The sequence below is a fragment of the Camelus bactrianus genome, chromosome 25 (assembly GCF_048773025.1).
Source record: "Camelus bactrianus isolate YW-2024 breed Bactrian camel chromosome 25, ASM4877302v1, whole genome shotgun sequence".
Taxonomy (NCBI): Eukaryota; Metazoa; Chordata; class Mammalia; order Artiodactyla; family Camelidae; genus Camelus; species Camelus bactrianus.
Window position 1 is genome coordinate 27,529,209 of NC_133563.1, and position 14,866 is coordinate 27,544,074.

The window sequence follows — 14,866 nt, forward strand, 5'->3', positions numbered from 1 at the left end:
CGGCCCCGCCCCGCCCCGCCCCGCCCCGCCCCGCCCACCTGGGCCACCGGGCTCCGCCCAGGCCACGCCCCCTCCACGGAGCGGGTTTAAATCCCGCTGTAACTAACCAAGGGGCGGGTTGAACTGGCAGGATATGCGTGGTTGTGTGCACCAAATCAGTGGGAACCCCGCTTGCCCTCTTAGAGCAAGGCCTTGTTGTGGGGTCCTCACTGCTTGCTCAGGTCTTTTATTTTTTTTTTCTTATGAGCTATGAGCTTTAAAAAGAAGTTGGAAAGCAAACGCCACCTACCAGTGTAGAGATGACAGAGGAATTAAGAGTTTGGTGTTTGTTCCGTTTCCCCTTCACCTCTTCATTCCCAGAGTGCCTGGGGAGGGAGGAACAGTCATTAGGAAGCAAGTGGACTTTTATTTCTTTCTTCTCTTTCCTAGAACCCATTTCTTGGCAAAGGTCACAGGAAAGAATTTTTTACTAGGACAGCTGGAGAAGTGCTTCAGTTTAGAGGTATTTTCAGAATAAGGACTGTGAACCTTTCAGGTAGGAGAAAAATTCACAGAAAGGAAACAGTATAAACCAGAACAAAGGCTTAGTTACCGACTTGCTTCCAAGACCAGAGCTCTATTTATTAATGCCCCTCGAAGTTAGCACAAAGTTGATTTTGTAACTTCCATTGTTGTTTTGAGAGTACCCAGTTCATCAGATAGTGAAAGAAAGCATTCAGCTATGATTGTTTTTCTCTGGGGTAGAGGATGTAGGAATTGCCTAATTGTCTTTAAATTAAGAACATATAAGCTGAGGCCCTCGGTGGATATATTTCCTTCCTGCTGACTTACAGAAGGAAGTGACAGGAGACCAGTATTGCCTATTAACCTCCACTCCAAGAGGGCACTTCCTCTCTCTCCCCTCCATGCTGATTATGTTTCTTGTACCTTAAGTGGAAGCCACCAAAGTGTTTTGTGTGTGTGTGTGTGTGTGTGTGTGTGTGTGTGTGTGTGTGTGTGTGTGTTTAATAATGGATCGGGGACAAACTCAGGCTTTCATTGGAACACCCAAAGTAATTCTTGGTGAAATTAAGAATGCAACTCAAGACCTCCTCTGCACTGTTTTCCATCACTGTTTCTCTTGACTACATTTTTCCAGGTAACACTATTATTTATTCAGTGTGTATACTGACCAGTGGAAACAGGAATATACTAACACTAGTGTGATCCTTTTTAGTTTGAGGAAAAAAAGAAATCAATCTACTTAGGTACTTTTGAGCCCCAACAATCAATATTGGCAGGGCTGTGGTGAAAGTTAGTCCTTCAGCAAGTCTAAGATCACAGTAAAAGTTAGACTAAAAAGAAACTTCTGTGTGTCTGCTCTGTAGATTAAATTTAAGTATTTTCTGACCAGCCTCAGACATGTGTGACCAGTTGAGTCCACCCTGAACTTTTTGATAACACATGCCTTGGAGCTCCTGTTTTACCTGAATTGTATTTGCCACCATCATGTGAGCTCATGTAGATACCCATTTTTCAGGGAGGAGTTAGGCTGAGAGAGGAAATGGTGAGCCATCCCATGTCTGTTAGACTGGGAAACCTCTGCTGCCATCAGCTGCTGTAGGCCACTTTGCCCCTAGGTGGTACTGAGTCAGCTGCCTGTGATGGAAGAATCCATATGAGGACACAGCAGTGTGGTGGCTGCTGCCCGCGCTCTGGGACAAAGATCTAGTGAGTAAGGAAACACCTAGTTTTCCAGGTGTCTGTCCTCTTGCCTTGATGAGCTCTGTTCAGGTACACAGTATGGCTCAACAACAGTTCTTGAACTGACCAACCGTGAAGTCTCAGAGGGAACAGGCTGGAGTCATCTTTATATCCCAATGCCTGGCATTCAGTAAGTTCTCAATATATGCTTGATGGACACTTAGAAGAATTCTTGGCCATATCTATAGCCTGCCTTCTGTGTAGATTTTTCCATTAATGCCTGTTTAGGGCCCATCAGCCATCTGATCCCCTAGGGCCCTTGATCAGAGGTTACAGAATGGCTCCCAGACATGCTTTCCTTGTCTCAAATACTTGTTTAATAAATTTAAATTAACTGTCAACAATTTGGAAACTTGGGGAATCTCACATAAAAATTCAGATTTCCGGCTTCACTTGAAAGTGTTAATAATGAGACCATTGGGCCGACATTCCAGGATGGCAGCCAAAAGCCAGAGCTGAGCAGCGGTTGTCTTGGAGATGAGATGTAGCCTCCAGTTGGCCCCAGTCCCTGTCCTACCCATCTCACCTACCTAGTTCCTTGACTGGCCCTGGCAGCCTCTGTGTTGGCCACCTCTGCCATCTAATTTCTACAGTACACATTGTATCACTTGATTAGATGTAATTCAGCACTTCATCACATACTGTCTAATACTATTAATTCATGTATCTAAGATGCCTTTTTAAAGAGAGCTTGATTTAAAATATATTTCTTGAAGACCTGCTAGGTACCTGTTAGTCTTATGTACCACACATTAGTTCTACAATTAGAGTAGGCACTGTGTTAGGTTTTGTAGATATTCATGTCCCCGTAGATCTCAGTGTCGTGAGGAGACAGAGAAATAAATAGACTCCTTAGGACAGTATGACATGTCCTGCAGGAAGGGGAAGTGAAGGATGCTGACGGGAAGTTTCAAGATGTGTGGATGCAAAGGTGAATGTTAAAGTGCCTGCCATCAGGGGTTTGGACTAGTGGGGTGACACAACTCTAAAATTCACAATGACAACTACCACCGAGTCCGTTCTTAATTCTGTTATAAAGGACAATTAATTTTAGAGAGGCTAAGTGACTTTTCCCAGCTGGTAAGTGGGACCATCTCGCAGGTCTGCTTGACCCCAGGGCCTGTGCTTCTAACTACTTTGTTATAAAAAGAAATACATTCTTCAATAGTTGACTAATATTTGAATGTCTGGTTTTACTGGGCTCCAGAGATAAAGCTTCGGACTCAGTAGACAAAGTCCTTTCTCTTAATAGCTTTTATATGTTGATGGGAGGAGACAATTGACAAGTTTAAGTCAACGAATAATAATTTCTTGGAGAGATTAGGGCCACAGAGAGACTAGACTAGGGTAATGAGATTGAGTAACTGTTGCTACAGAGAGGAGGTGGGGAGTGGCCTACTTTGGATAAGTTGGTCAGAGACGGACTCCTGAGGAAGTGAACTTGAGCTGAGACTTGGAGGATGAGAAGGAGACTGCCTTGGCCTTCCCTCCACAGGAGATACCAAGAGGAAAGGCCCCAAGTGAGAAGGAATTGGGGTATTTAGGAAAAAGGAAAAATACATGGTTGCAAGTGAGAGGGGCTGAGATAGAGGGAGCATCTGGAGCCGTGGGAGAGCCTTGGAGGTTTAGGGTGGCCACTCTGGCTGCCCTGTGGAAAATGGACTGTAAGGGATGAGAGAGGAAGCAGGCCCCATAAGCGACCAGGGTGTGGGGGAAGGGCATTCTCTGCAGATGGAGCCTGGTGAACAAAGGATAAAACTGTGAAGGTACCTTCCCTAACAGCAGCCATAAAATAATGTTAGAGTTGAATTGTCAGCCACCACCTCCCCTAACCAGTGACCCAAGTGTCACGTCCTGCAAACCTCAGAAGAGGAGGCACTCAATAAAGACAAGTTGTGTTTCATGCCAGCTGGTCACTCTCACAGTATTCCTTTCCAGAGCAGTGAGGAATAATTGAGAATTGATGTTTCTACCTGACAGAGCATTGGCCCTGACTCTGCAGGTGTGGGTGAGACCTCGGTTTAAGTGGCTCCATCCAAGAATGTACAAAACAGGAGTAGGAGGGCAGAATTATCTGATTAGGCGCCTGCAATTCTGCCTGCTCCCAGGGCTGGGCCCCAGGCTTATGGTGGGCCTAGATACTTGAGTGAGTTTGCTGGGAAACAGGTTCCTCCACACCTTCCTTATATTAGGAAACTTCCAGACTGACCTGCGCCTGTTACCCATCGCTGGGGTTTTGTTGAGACACAGAAGGTGAGCCGGAGCGGAATGAAAACATGACCTGGGGTGGTGTCCTGTTTGCCAGGTCTATGACCTGGAGCTGTCCCTGACCCACTCTGAGCCTCCTTTTCCAACCTCTAAAGTGGGGCTGAAGCTACTATTTGCCTCACTTGGGAATCCTCACATGAGACAGGGAGTGTACGTGGAAGTATCTTGAAAATCCTGCAGGCTGTGTAGATGTGTTATTTACACCCACCGAGCCCTGGATTCGAGCCGTGTTAGAGCCAGATAATGATTTTTAACATGGGAAGCAAAAGGATAACCATTTGTTATGGGCATCATTTTACTAAATCTCCACACCAATCCTGTTTTTTTGTTTTTTGTTTTTTTTTTACATTTCCCAGATAAGAATAGAAAGGCCCGGGGGTAGGAATTTTACCAATTGTAAGTAGGAGAAGCCGGATTCAAATCCAAATCTGGCTGGCTCCAAGTCCATATTTCGCGCCCCATCAAGCTGCTTCAGGAGTGCCAGCATTTGTGTCATTCATCCAGACACAGGCCACTCTGAGGACCAGGGGGCTGCTATGTCTCCTGGATCTAGTGACCAACTTATCCTGGATTGCCCAGGACTGTCCTGGTTTAGCACTGAAAGCCCCGTGTCCTAGGCAGACTGGGACACTGGGCTGCCCTACCTTGGTGGCTCCCTCTCCTGGTCATGGCTTTTTCTACACCCAGGGATTTCATGGACTCAGAGCTGGGAATGTTGCTGGGGGTGCATTAGGGAAGGGAGAGGGGAGAAAGGAGAGTCAGGTGTTTTAGTCCAGACGTCACTCTCACAAAGGGGCCCGTCTCCAGGCAAGGTTGTACCTATAGCAGCAGTTACATAAGCTGGGGCATCCAATAAAAGAGACAATAAATGTTATGATCTGCTTCTGGGGTTCTTTTATTTTTTTTTTCCTTTTCTTCACTTGGATTCTTTCCAGGAGGTGAGGGCTGGGTCTGTCTCACCTTTGAAAGGTACTGGCTTGAAGTTGCTCCCTCTCTCTCCACCCTCCCTGCCTGCCTATCTTGGGCTTTAAAACCCGCAGAAAGAGTTTGGCACTTTGGCTGAATGATTCCTCCAGCTCCAGATTAAGGAAGGGAGCGCAGAGGCGGCTGAATGTCATCTTTTTCCTTGGCTTCTGTATTTTATTTCCTTTTCCCCCAAGAGCCCCAGAACAGGCTCTCTTAAGCAGGCTGGGCCAGAGCTAGTCTCCCTGTGGGTTGGGGGTTAGGAGGAGATGCCCTTAGAAGGGGTCTGGGGCTGTTACGCACCCCAAACCATCAGTTCTCCATCCGTCCATCCTGTTCCTAAATTAAGGAAGCTTTTAACCCCTTCCTAGAAGGGGGCTCAGTAGTTGGAAAACACTGAGGCTTGTCCCTCCTGGAAGCTTGCTGTTTTTGGAGGCCCCTGACATCATATTGTTGATGTTGAACCAGAGTTTGATTTGTGTTCGTGAGTCTGAGCTTGAAGCTGGGCTCCTGCAGAAGCCTCATGAAAGATGCATTTCACCAGGCAGTTCCAGGGGAGAGACCAGCTTAAATTACAGCTCCACAAATCCAAATATTGGCATATCTGCAAATCCAAACGTAGGGATTTCAGAAAAAAAAAAAATCTAAATTCTAAGAATCTTATTTTGCACTTCTTGTGCAAAGAAGGGGAGGGTAAGCTATTCAGATAGGAGACAAGGCTGTCAATAACTAGAGAAGCTTCGGCAGAACAAACCCAACCTCCTTTTCTTTCCTTGGGCATCCTTCATGCTCCCAGGGAAGGAGAGCTCCAGCAAGAGAGAGGAAGATAGCATTCGTTCAGCACAGCTTTCTGCAGGCCAGATGAGGGGGACCAGTAACTGGGGCATTGGGCTCACCAGATCTGGTTGGTCAATTTCTGTCTGCTTTTCCCAAACCACTTCTAGGCCTGGGGCCAAGGGATCCCCATGGAGGGCTCACCTCCCTACAGTCTATTCATGGCACAATAGCCCCCAGCAATCCTGTGAGACTGGGACCCTAGCAGGGCCACCCCTCTGCTCAAAACTCTCCCACGGCTCCCCATCTCCCTTAGAGAAAAGCCCAAGTCCCTAAAATAATCCTGCAGCCCTGCCTGCCTCCCCCCTTACCTGTCTGACGCCCACTCGCTCACATCCAGTGTCCCCTTGCTGTTCCTCCCCCATGAAGGGAATGGTTCTTGCTCATTTCCTCGATGTTTGCTGTTCCTTCTGCCTGGAACACTTTCCCCAATATCTTCATGGTGTGCTCTTTATTCCTGACTCAGATGTTAGCTTCTTGGTGAACTTTCCCGAACAGCCCTATTTAAAATTTCAAATGTCCTCCCATACATACTGTCAACCGGAAAAAAAAAAAAAAAAAAAAAAAAAAAGCACAACCTAAAAGTTGAGAAATGTTTTATTTGGCGGATTTGCCACAGACATAAGCCCAAGAGGCGGCCTCTCAGATAGCTCTGAGGGGACTGCTCCAGAAAGGTAAGGGAGGAGCCAGGATGCACAGGCATCTTTACAACAAAAACCAGGTAGTCAGAACTTCAAAAGATTACTGTTAGTTAAAGAAAAACCAGACATCTCAAGTTAATGAATTTAGCATTTTTCTATGTATGGAAAAATCCAAGAGTCTGGGCTCATTGAAATCATACCTTTGATCTGCACCTTAACTATCCAGGGCCAGTATCCTGTTCTTTCCTATCCTGCATCCCCTCAGGGTGATCTGCTGGGGTGGCTGCAGTGGCTGATGGCTTGATGGCTGCAACATCCTTTGTTTACTGATATGACAGGTGACATTCTTCATCCGTCATACCCTTTATCCTCTTTCCTGCTCTATTTCTCAATCACTTATTCAACTCGCTTATCACCTTTTAGTGTTCTGAATATTTTATTTGTTTATTTTTTATTACCTTTCCCAATTAGACTACAAGCTCTATGAAGTCAGAGCCCCTTGTCTTGTTTATGGAGTTTCCCCCACCTCCCACAACAGTACTTGGCACGTGCTAGGCTCAATAAACTGTAGTTAAACGAAAAAATGAAAAGGCTGGTTTTATGCCTGACTCTGTGGGTGGAGTCTTGCAGCTTTCAGTGGGTTGGCAGAGTTGGGTTTCCGAGCTTGAGGATCTCATCTCAGATGACAGAGAACTCATGAAGGTGGTAATAAACCAACAGACAAGGTAGGGGCAGCTAATATTTATTGAGTGCTTACTGCATCCAGCACCATCCTAAGAGCTTTGTAAGTATTCACCCATCGCATCCTCACCTAGGAAGGAGGTGTGATTATCATTATCCTCATTTTAAAAATGAGAAAACAGAGGTATAGTAAATTTAAGCTTTTTCTTTTTTTTCAGTGGAGGTACTGGGGATTGAACCCAGGACCTCATGCACGCTAAGCATGCACTCTACCACTGAGCTATGCCCCTGACCCCTGCTCCGCAATGTAAACATCTTGCCCATAGAAACACTGCTAGCGATTTGCAGAGCCAAGAATCAGCAACAAGACAGTGCCAGGGAGTAGGGGTAACCTCAGCCACCCACCTTGCCCAGACAGTAACCCATATGGCTGAGTTCAGTGGTTTTCATAATCCACACACCTCTTGGTCCCATCTACAGGCGATGAAGCCATCATCCTGGGCTTTCATTCATGAGTCTGACTCTTCACTATCCTTCTGGTCTCATCTGCCAGTTTCTCAACTGCCTTCTATGCCCCGGCCACACCAGTCCTTGGCCTGTCCACACCAAGCTTGTGACTGTCTCAGGCTTTGACGTAACCATTCCTTGGGCCTGGAATGTTCTTCATCCCACTCTTCACAAAGCTAAATTCTTTGCATTGTCTCCAATGATTTGTTTAGCAAGAACTTTGCTAACTAGCCTGTTACTCACCTCTCTTCCCCAGCCCCTGTTTACTTCCTACACACGCCTGTTATAGTAGGGATGGCTTTGCTTATTTGCTCACCATTCCCTGTCTCTCCAGGAGTCCAGACTTTGGCGTATCACTGTGGCGTCCCCAGTGTTCAGTGTTGTGCCCTGCACACAGTAGAAGCTTAACAAGTATGCACTGAGTAAATGAATCCTCTTTGGATTAGCCTGATACTCTGTGTGGCAAGAGAAACATCTCTTCAAAAAAGCGCTTTTGAGTTCCAGGTATATGCTCAGGTTTGCAAAACTAAGGTGTTAAGTGGAACCAGGAGGAAGCTTGATGGAATGAAATGAGTCCAGGAAGAGAAACAGAAAGAAAGAAAAACAAAGACAAGAAGAAAGCCATAAGGGCGTATTAAGGAGAACAGATATCAAGAAATGATTTTTTTCTGAAGTTTGTTGTACTAGGGGTTGATTTCCAGTTGATTGAATGAATGATCTGGCAGGAATGCATGTGAAGAACGGGATGGTCTCCCTTTACGTGGTGAGGACTTACCTTTGGTCTAGCCCTGCCCTGGGCCCCATGGCAGGAGCTCAATGTGCACCACCTCACATGGCAGTCAGCTGCTGTGCCTGGCCGTCCGATTCCAGGAATTCTTATTGAACACCTCCTTTACGTTACTCATTGTTCCTACTTGCTGTACAAAGGGACTGAAACCTGATCTTTGCCCTCTGGAAGCTCAAAGACCCATCACCCCAACTTAGCATTTTTGTAATGGATTAATGAGTGCATAGAATGGGGCCTTTGTCTTAAGAGCCCTAAATGCAGTTGGGAATGTCAGACAAGGGGTATTCAGAGACTGAGCACAAAAACGTTAAGTACAGAAGCTATGTTACTTAGCTTTTGCAAATCACAGGGGCTGTAACCACTCTGCATATATCTATTGTAGGGCAGGAAAAAATTTTTTTACTCTACCTGTCTTAGGTTCATTGACTAGGGTCCTCAAATTAGACTGACAAAGGACAGATTAACAAGAGAAAAACAAATAGGAGTTAATTAACGTGTGAGTGCTCTGTGACGGGTAGATTAGAGGGGTGGTTCAACTTGGGTTTGCATAGCATCTCAGCAAGAATGAGGATTTTGTAGAGAAGTGACAAGACAAAGGAAAACAACCTTGAGCTTCTAGGGGCAGCAGATTGTGGGAATGCAAATATACGGGGGAACAAATGATGGAGAAAAGCTTGTTGCTAAGACTTGTTTATGTAGACCCTTTCAAGGTGCCATCTTGTCTCCAATGAAAAGTTTGTTATCCCTTTCCTGGCGTGGAAGTGGGGAAGAGAGAACTTAACAGGGAAAATTTATGTTCTGTTTTCAGCTAGATAGGGACAAGGCGGAGAGATTTCCTTCTATCTGCTTCTTCTCAGTTGCCTTTAACTCAAAATAATCCTTGTACCAAAGCAGCCTATTTTGGGGTAGCATATTCTGGTATCCTTCACTATGAACCAGCAAAAAGATGAGGTCTTGTCTCAGATGGCAGGAGGATTTACTCTGTGCCTGATAGGGTGCTAACTGCTTGTAATCATGACCGGGTTAACATTCCTCACAAATTCACAGGGCAAGTTCTATAATTATCATAATACGCATTTCATAGCTGGGGAAATGGAAACATCAGAAGGGACTTGTCCCTGTCACAGAGCTGGCAAGTCATGCAACCAACTGGATATGGACCCGGGCAGGTCTGAATCCAAGCCCCACTGGACATGGCTCCTTTGCACTCTGACCACTGCATGGCCCATCGAGGCCACAAACAACAAGAAGGAGCTTCTTGGTGAGGCAAAATGCAGGCATTAACTCAGTGATTTCTTTTCCTCTTCCTCCTCCTTTAAGTGGGGGCATGTTTCACCCATGGCAGTTAGCCCAAGGGTTTCAGACAAGCTTCTTAGAATTTAGCATGCCCATACTGATTGCAGAAACAGACTGATGGCCCCATTGGGAAAAGGAACCTGAACTTTCTATACAAGGATGGCCCAGGGATAGGGGGAAAAAAAACCACCTGGGGACCTTGACTAATTTGACAAATGAATGTATTACGGTGGGAGGGTCTGAGTCATAAGAGCTTTGGGGACATGCCAACTAAGATAAATAAATTGGATTTCAGCATGCTGTACCGAATCATTACATCCCGGCAGGCACTTAAACACAACACTAACCTGAGCTTGAAGTCTGCCATCTTGGCAAGGTCAAAAAGATTCCCCTTCTCCTAGTGATTTAAAAATTCGTGTCCTCATTGTCAGGGACTAGACTGATCTACCAAAACTGTCCTCAGCCCTTTTCCTTCCATAGTCCTCAAACCCTAGCGGGTTCTGCCTCCTGAGTCATTATTTAAATGACTTACAGGCAGAATCTAAAGCCATTAACTAGGAACACTCCCCGCCTTGCTGATCTCTAGTTAACTGGATTTCTGCTTAACTGAAGGTTAAATAAAACATGCCGTGTTTCATGCCTTGTTATTGAAAACCTTTGTAAACTGTGTTAGCTCACTCACCTGCCTAAGTTTCTGGAGCAGAATGAAAATAATTACATTTTTGCTTGATGATCAGACATCTTGCAGCGCCTTGGGGCACTATTCTGCCTAACGGTGGTTAGGATTAAAATTTCACTGTAGTTGTAGACTTCTGTGAGAGATGGGGCTATAACTGTTGTACATTGAAGAAGAAATTTTAATTTTATTTTGTGGAGAGAAGTGTTGCATCTTGCCTTCCCAGTGCCTGGCAGAGTATCAGGGCATTTCCTCAAAGATGCTGATAAAGTTGAGGAATGTCTGATATGACTTTATTTCTTGCTCTTGTTTTGTTTTTCGCCCTAATAATAGTTGTATCTGCTCTTTATTGATTGCCAGTGATGGTTCCAGGGGTTGTGTCAAGCACTCTGCATGTTTTCTATCCTTTCATCCTTGCCACACAGACAGCGGCTTTGTCCCACAGGTGAGCTTCAAGGAGGTTGAGAGATTTTGGCTGAGGTTCCAAAACCAGGAAGCGACAAACTGCAATTCACATTACTTGAGCTTTATGGATGGTAGTCTCCATCTGCATATGAGGCTGGGTAGGTGGGAAGGCCCCTAAAACCATATGGAAATGGAACCTACAGAAAATGAGAACTGAGGTAAGACAGACACCCACCGTGGGGCTGTCATCCTTCAAAGTCCAACAACCCCCATTCCTGGGCTCTCAGATGTCTGCCTGAGATCCCAGATACAGTACATTCTTGACTGGGCGTGTTCCCCTTAACAAACTAATAGCCCCAGGTAATTAGGTAATGCCTAATCTCACAATAGCTCAGGCTGGCTTGTTTCAGCCCATCTTATCAGAGCCGTAAACCCCACCGCCTTTCACGGACCCTAAGCCTCTTACCTCACCTGTAACCAGTCAGAGACTTGTGCACAGGCTGATCAAGCACCTTGTGACCCGACCTTATAAAACACTCCAACAGCCAGCCCACGGGGCTCACACAGGCACCTCTTGTCTGTGTGGCCTGCTGTTGTCTATGGCAGCTTGACCAAATAAAACCCCTTTCCATTTTCATCCTTTGCCTTTGTTAAATTCTTTTACTGCCCACAACACTGGTCGTGTCCCCCCGACAACTGACCCACCCACACAGATAGACACACGCAGCCACAGAGACACAAAGACACCCACAGACGGACAGACACACACACATCCTGGTAACAGACTCCCCATCTGTTGGGGAGCCAGTACAGTGTAGTAGTTTAGAGAAGTGATTTTCTAGTTGTGACCAAAGGCAGGTTCACGCACCTGCCACACCACAAAGGCAAATAAACTGCAACATGAGTTTGGGGCAGAGAAAGGTTCATTGCAGGGCTGGACAGGGATGGCTCCTGCCCAGAAAAACCCCAAACTCCTCAGAGGGTTTCAGCAAAGCATATTTAAAGGCCAGGTAAGGGAGAGGGGTCACAGGGTATGTGATCAGCTGGTGCACAATTCTCCGATTGGTTGATGTGGGAGTGACGGGGCGGCTGGTTAACACTACCCCTGGGTGCCAGAACGTCTGGGGCCACAAGTTCTCAATCAAGCAGTTAATTTCTTCCCTTTGGTGGTGGTCTTAAGCATCTGAAAAACTCAGGAAAAATACGCAAGATACTATTATCTGGGTCCTTCAGAGAGGAGCTACAGCAGAGGACATGAGGGAAGGGTCTGACCCTGGAAGGTCCCACAGGGTCCTGCTCGGTTACAAAATTATCTGCAGAAAAGGGCCAGGCTCTTTGTTTTGTTTTTGTTTATAATTCCCATCTTTCTGTGAGCTGATACCCCTGTGAAATAACAGATATAAACTACTAGACGAATAAAGACTGTAACAATATATGAGCCCAATTTTTTTTTTTACTATTATTCCATTTAGCAGATATAAAATAACTGTCAAACAGTTATAAACTTTCTAGCAGCTCCCTCCCCATTTCTATTCTTTCTCTGTGGACCCATAACAAGCAGTTGGTGAATCAGCAGAGGTACTCACCCTTCACTCAGGCTGACCCTTGCTTCTCCAAGGGTGGTTTCCAATTGGCAGCACAGGCCTCAGGGCCAAGCTTGCAGGAAATGCAGGATCTCAAGCCCCACCCCTGCTTGATTGAACCAGGATCTGTCTTTTAACAAGATCCCCAGGTGATTCTGGTGAGTGTTAACTCCTGGGAAGCACTGATTTAGAACCGAGGCTCCAAAGTCTGACCACCTGTTCGAGTTAAGCTTTGGCTCTTACCTCTGGATTACCTTGTGGAAATCACTTAACCACTCTGCTTCAGATCCCTAGTTTTAACAGTACCTCCCTCTCTGGGCTGCTGTGAGCACTGCAAGGTAGCGCACCTGGAGAGTTAAGGACAGGGGAGTACACTTGACGGTAAGTATTGATTTTATTATTAATGATTCTTTTTTTTTAAAATTTTCTTTAGGCCATCCTTGTTGTCTTTGAGGCCTCAGCACCCAGGCCAAGGATGCTTACTTTGAAGTTTGAAGTTGAACTAGCCCTTAGCTGTTTAGAAGGTTTCCTTTTCCCCTCTCTGATCCATGTCATTCGGCACTGGGGCTACTGATGCCACTTAAACCCCCTTTGGCCAGGTCCCTCACCCCTGCTGGTACTGACCACCTTGGATGGGTGAGCCTACAAGGGGCTCCGAAAGCTAGTAAGTTCCGATCTCCCGGGCTGCGGAGGACAGAGCTCCCCCAGGCTTGGTAGGTCTTTCTGGCCGAGGGGAGGGAGCCAGTGCAATTCAGCTGGGAGAGAAGACACCACCCCGGGGTGGGGGTGGGGTTTCTGCTGCAGAGTGACTCTACTTACCTCTCTTTTCTGTTACTGCTACAGATAAAAGCCAGTGTGTCTGCTGGTGAGCCTGGAGCCAGGGAAAGGCAGCAAACAAAAGTGAACAGTCAGCCTAGGTAAGAGTTTGCTGGAGATTTACACAGAAACCTACCCACAGATGCAGGGCTGCTGGATTTATACCAGGGGCGGGATCATTTGTTCTTGTGTGCTAAGATAAGGGTAAACAAATTTCACGCTGCGCTGTAAGACCCTATCTGAAGAAGTCAGGGAAGATTCCCTGCCCTGCTGCCGAATCACGTGCCTGACAGATTATCCTCAGAAGCTTATTTTAGGAGACTTCGTCAGAAGGTCATACCGGGGCCAAAGGTGAAAGGTGGAAGGACATGCCTGGGTGTGGAAGAGGGGCACTCTTGGGCCCTGCACTTCTGGAAACTCAGAAATGAAAGCGGCCGTGGCATAGGCTACAGTATTTGGGAAATCCTGGAGGGAAGCTAGGGTGGTATTGAGTAACTGTGTGATCCCTGGGCATCACTGAGGAAATATGCTGGGAAACCTGTGTTTCCATTTGAGCCCATAGTTGGCCTTGGCCCACCAGTCACACCCATCCTGGACCTGCCTCTGCCCTTGATTTTGCCAACAAGAGGTAGATGAGTGCTCTCAGTTCCCAGAGTTCCTCAGCACTCTTCCACAGAAGGAAGCCCTCACTGTGCTGTAGGAACTGGCTGGCCATCTCGGCCACACCTTCCACCTCTAGAGGACAAAGGCAATGTCTTGATAATCTTTGTATCCCTTATGTGTAAGCTGTTCTCTATGTGCTCATAACATTTACAGAAATAAGAAAGAAAGCCAGAGCTCTGAGGGTGAAGCTCTTTAAGAAATATAGGAATGCCACTTAAAATTTGGAGAATTATCAACACTCTATAATATGTACCCTTTGGTGTTCTGCATTTTAAAAACTAATTGGAATGAATCTATATGTAATTATTAACACCCCACTTTATAGATATAGCAACTTAGGCTCCAGAACCAAGAAAGCACACTGCTCATGTAAGGAAGCCAGGATTCAAACCTGCTATTATTGGACACCCAACCCTACTTTGCCCAAGCTTTGTTGATGCTAGAATCCCGATTCTAGGATATACTGCCCTCCATCTTCCTTCAGGGACTTCCTTGAACCTAGGCTGGGCCCCATTTTCCCCAAATGTAAAACTGGGGAAGGGATGGACTAAGATTCCATAGGCTGCTTGTCAGTGGGTGTCAGAAGTGCAGGAGGAGAGAGGGTGCAGCCCAGGAGACTGGGCTTTAAGGACTGAGCAGTGCCAAGTGTGAGTCTCCAATACATTGAGATGTTGCTGCCCAGACTTGGGCATGAGAAAAATTAACAGGGAGCTGGTCACTATCATAAAGCCTTCCTGGGGCAATTCAACCCGGGGACCAGAAATCCAATCTAGGACTGATGAGTGACCAGGCAGGTGTGATGGAGAATAGATTGATCCCAAAAGATATGTGTAGCCACACTTGTGTGCAGAGTAAATCAGACATACACATTTCGTAGAAAACAAAGGATAAGAGGTCTCTCTCAATTTTTTTCATGATTTTCTTCTCCATGATTTTTCCACTTACAGACCATCTCTGTAAGTTTATCCAAAAAGCTCATAAGCATGGTTGCCTCTGAGAGGGA

The 14,866-nt window shown here is 46.2% G+C and overlaps 2 long non-coding RNA genes across 3 annotated transcripts in view; one reads left to right on the forward strand and one right to left on the reverse strand.

Annotated features, from left to right (window-relative positions):
- Nucleotides 1-119: 119 nt before the first annotated feature.
- LOC141575035 (uncharacterized) lies at nt 120-13,308 on the reverse strand. The gene is made up of 3 exons (XR_012502275.1): nt 13,204-13,308; nt 12,388-12,731; nt 120-10,998 (listed from the first exon to the last, which is right to left on the reverse strand). It is a non-coding gene; the product is annotated as an uncharacterized LOC141575035 (long non-coding RNA).
- The window catches only part of LOC141575034 (uncharacterized), a 56,335-nt gene continuing 54,101 nt past the window's right edge, over nt 12,633-14,866 (forward strand). For both annotated transcript variants that reach the window (XR_012502273.1, XR_012502272.1), the window contains exons 1-2: nt 12,633-12,765; nt 13,228-13,301. This is a non-coding gene — a long non-coding RNA (uncharacterized LOC141575034). The remainder of the gene's footprint in view (nt 12,766-13,227; nt 13,302-14,866) is intronic.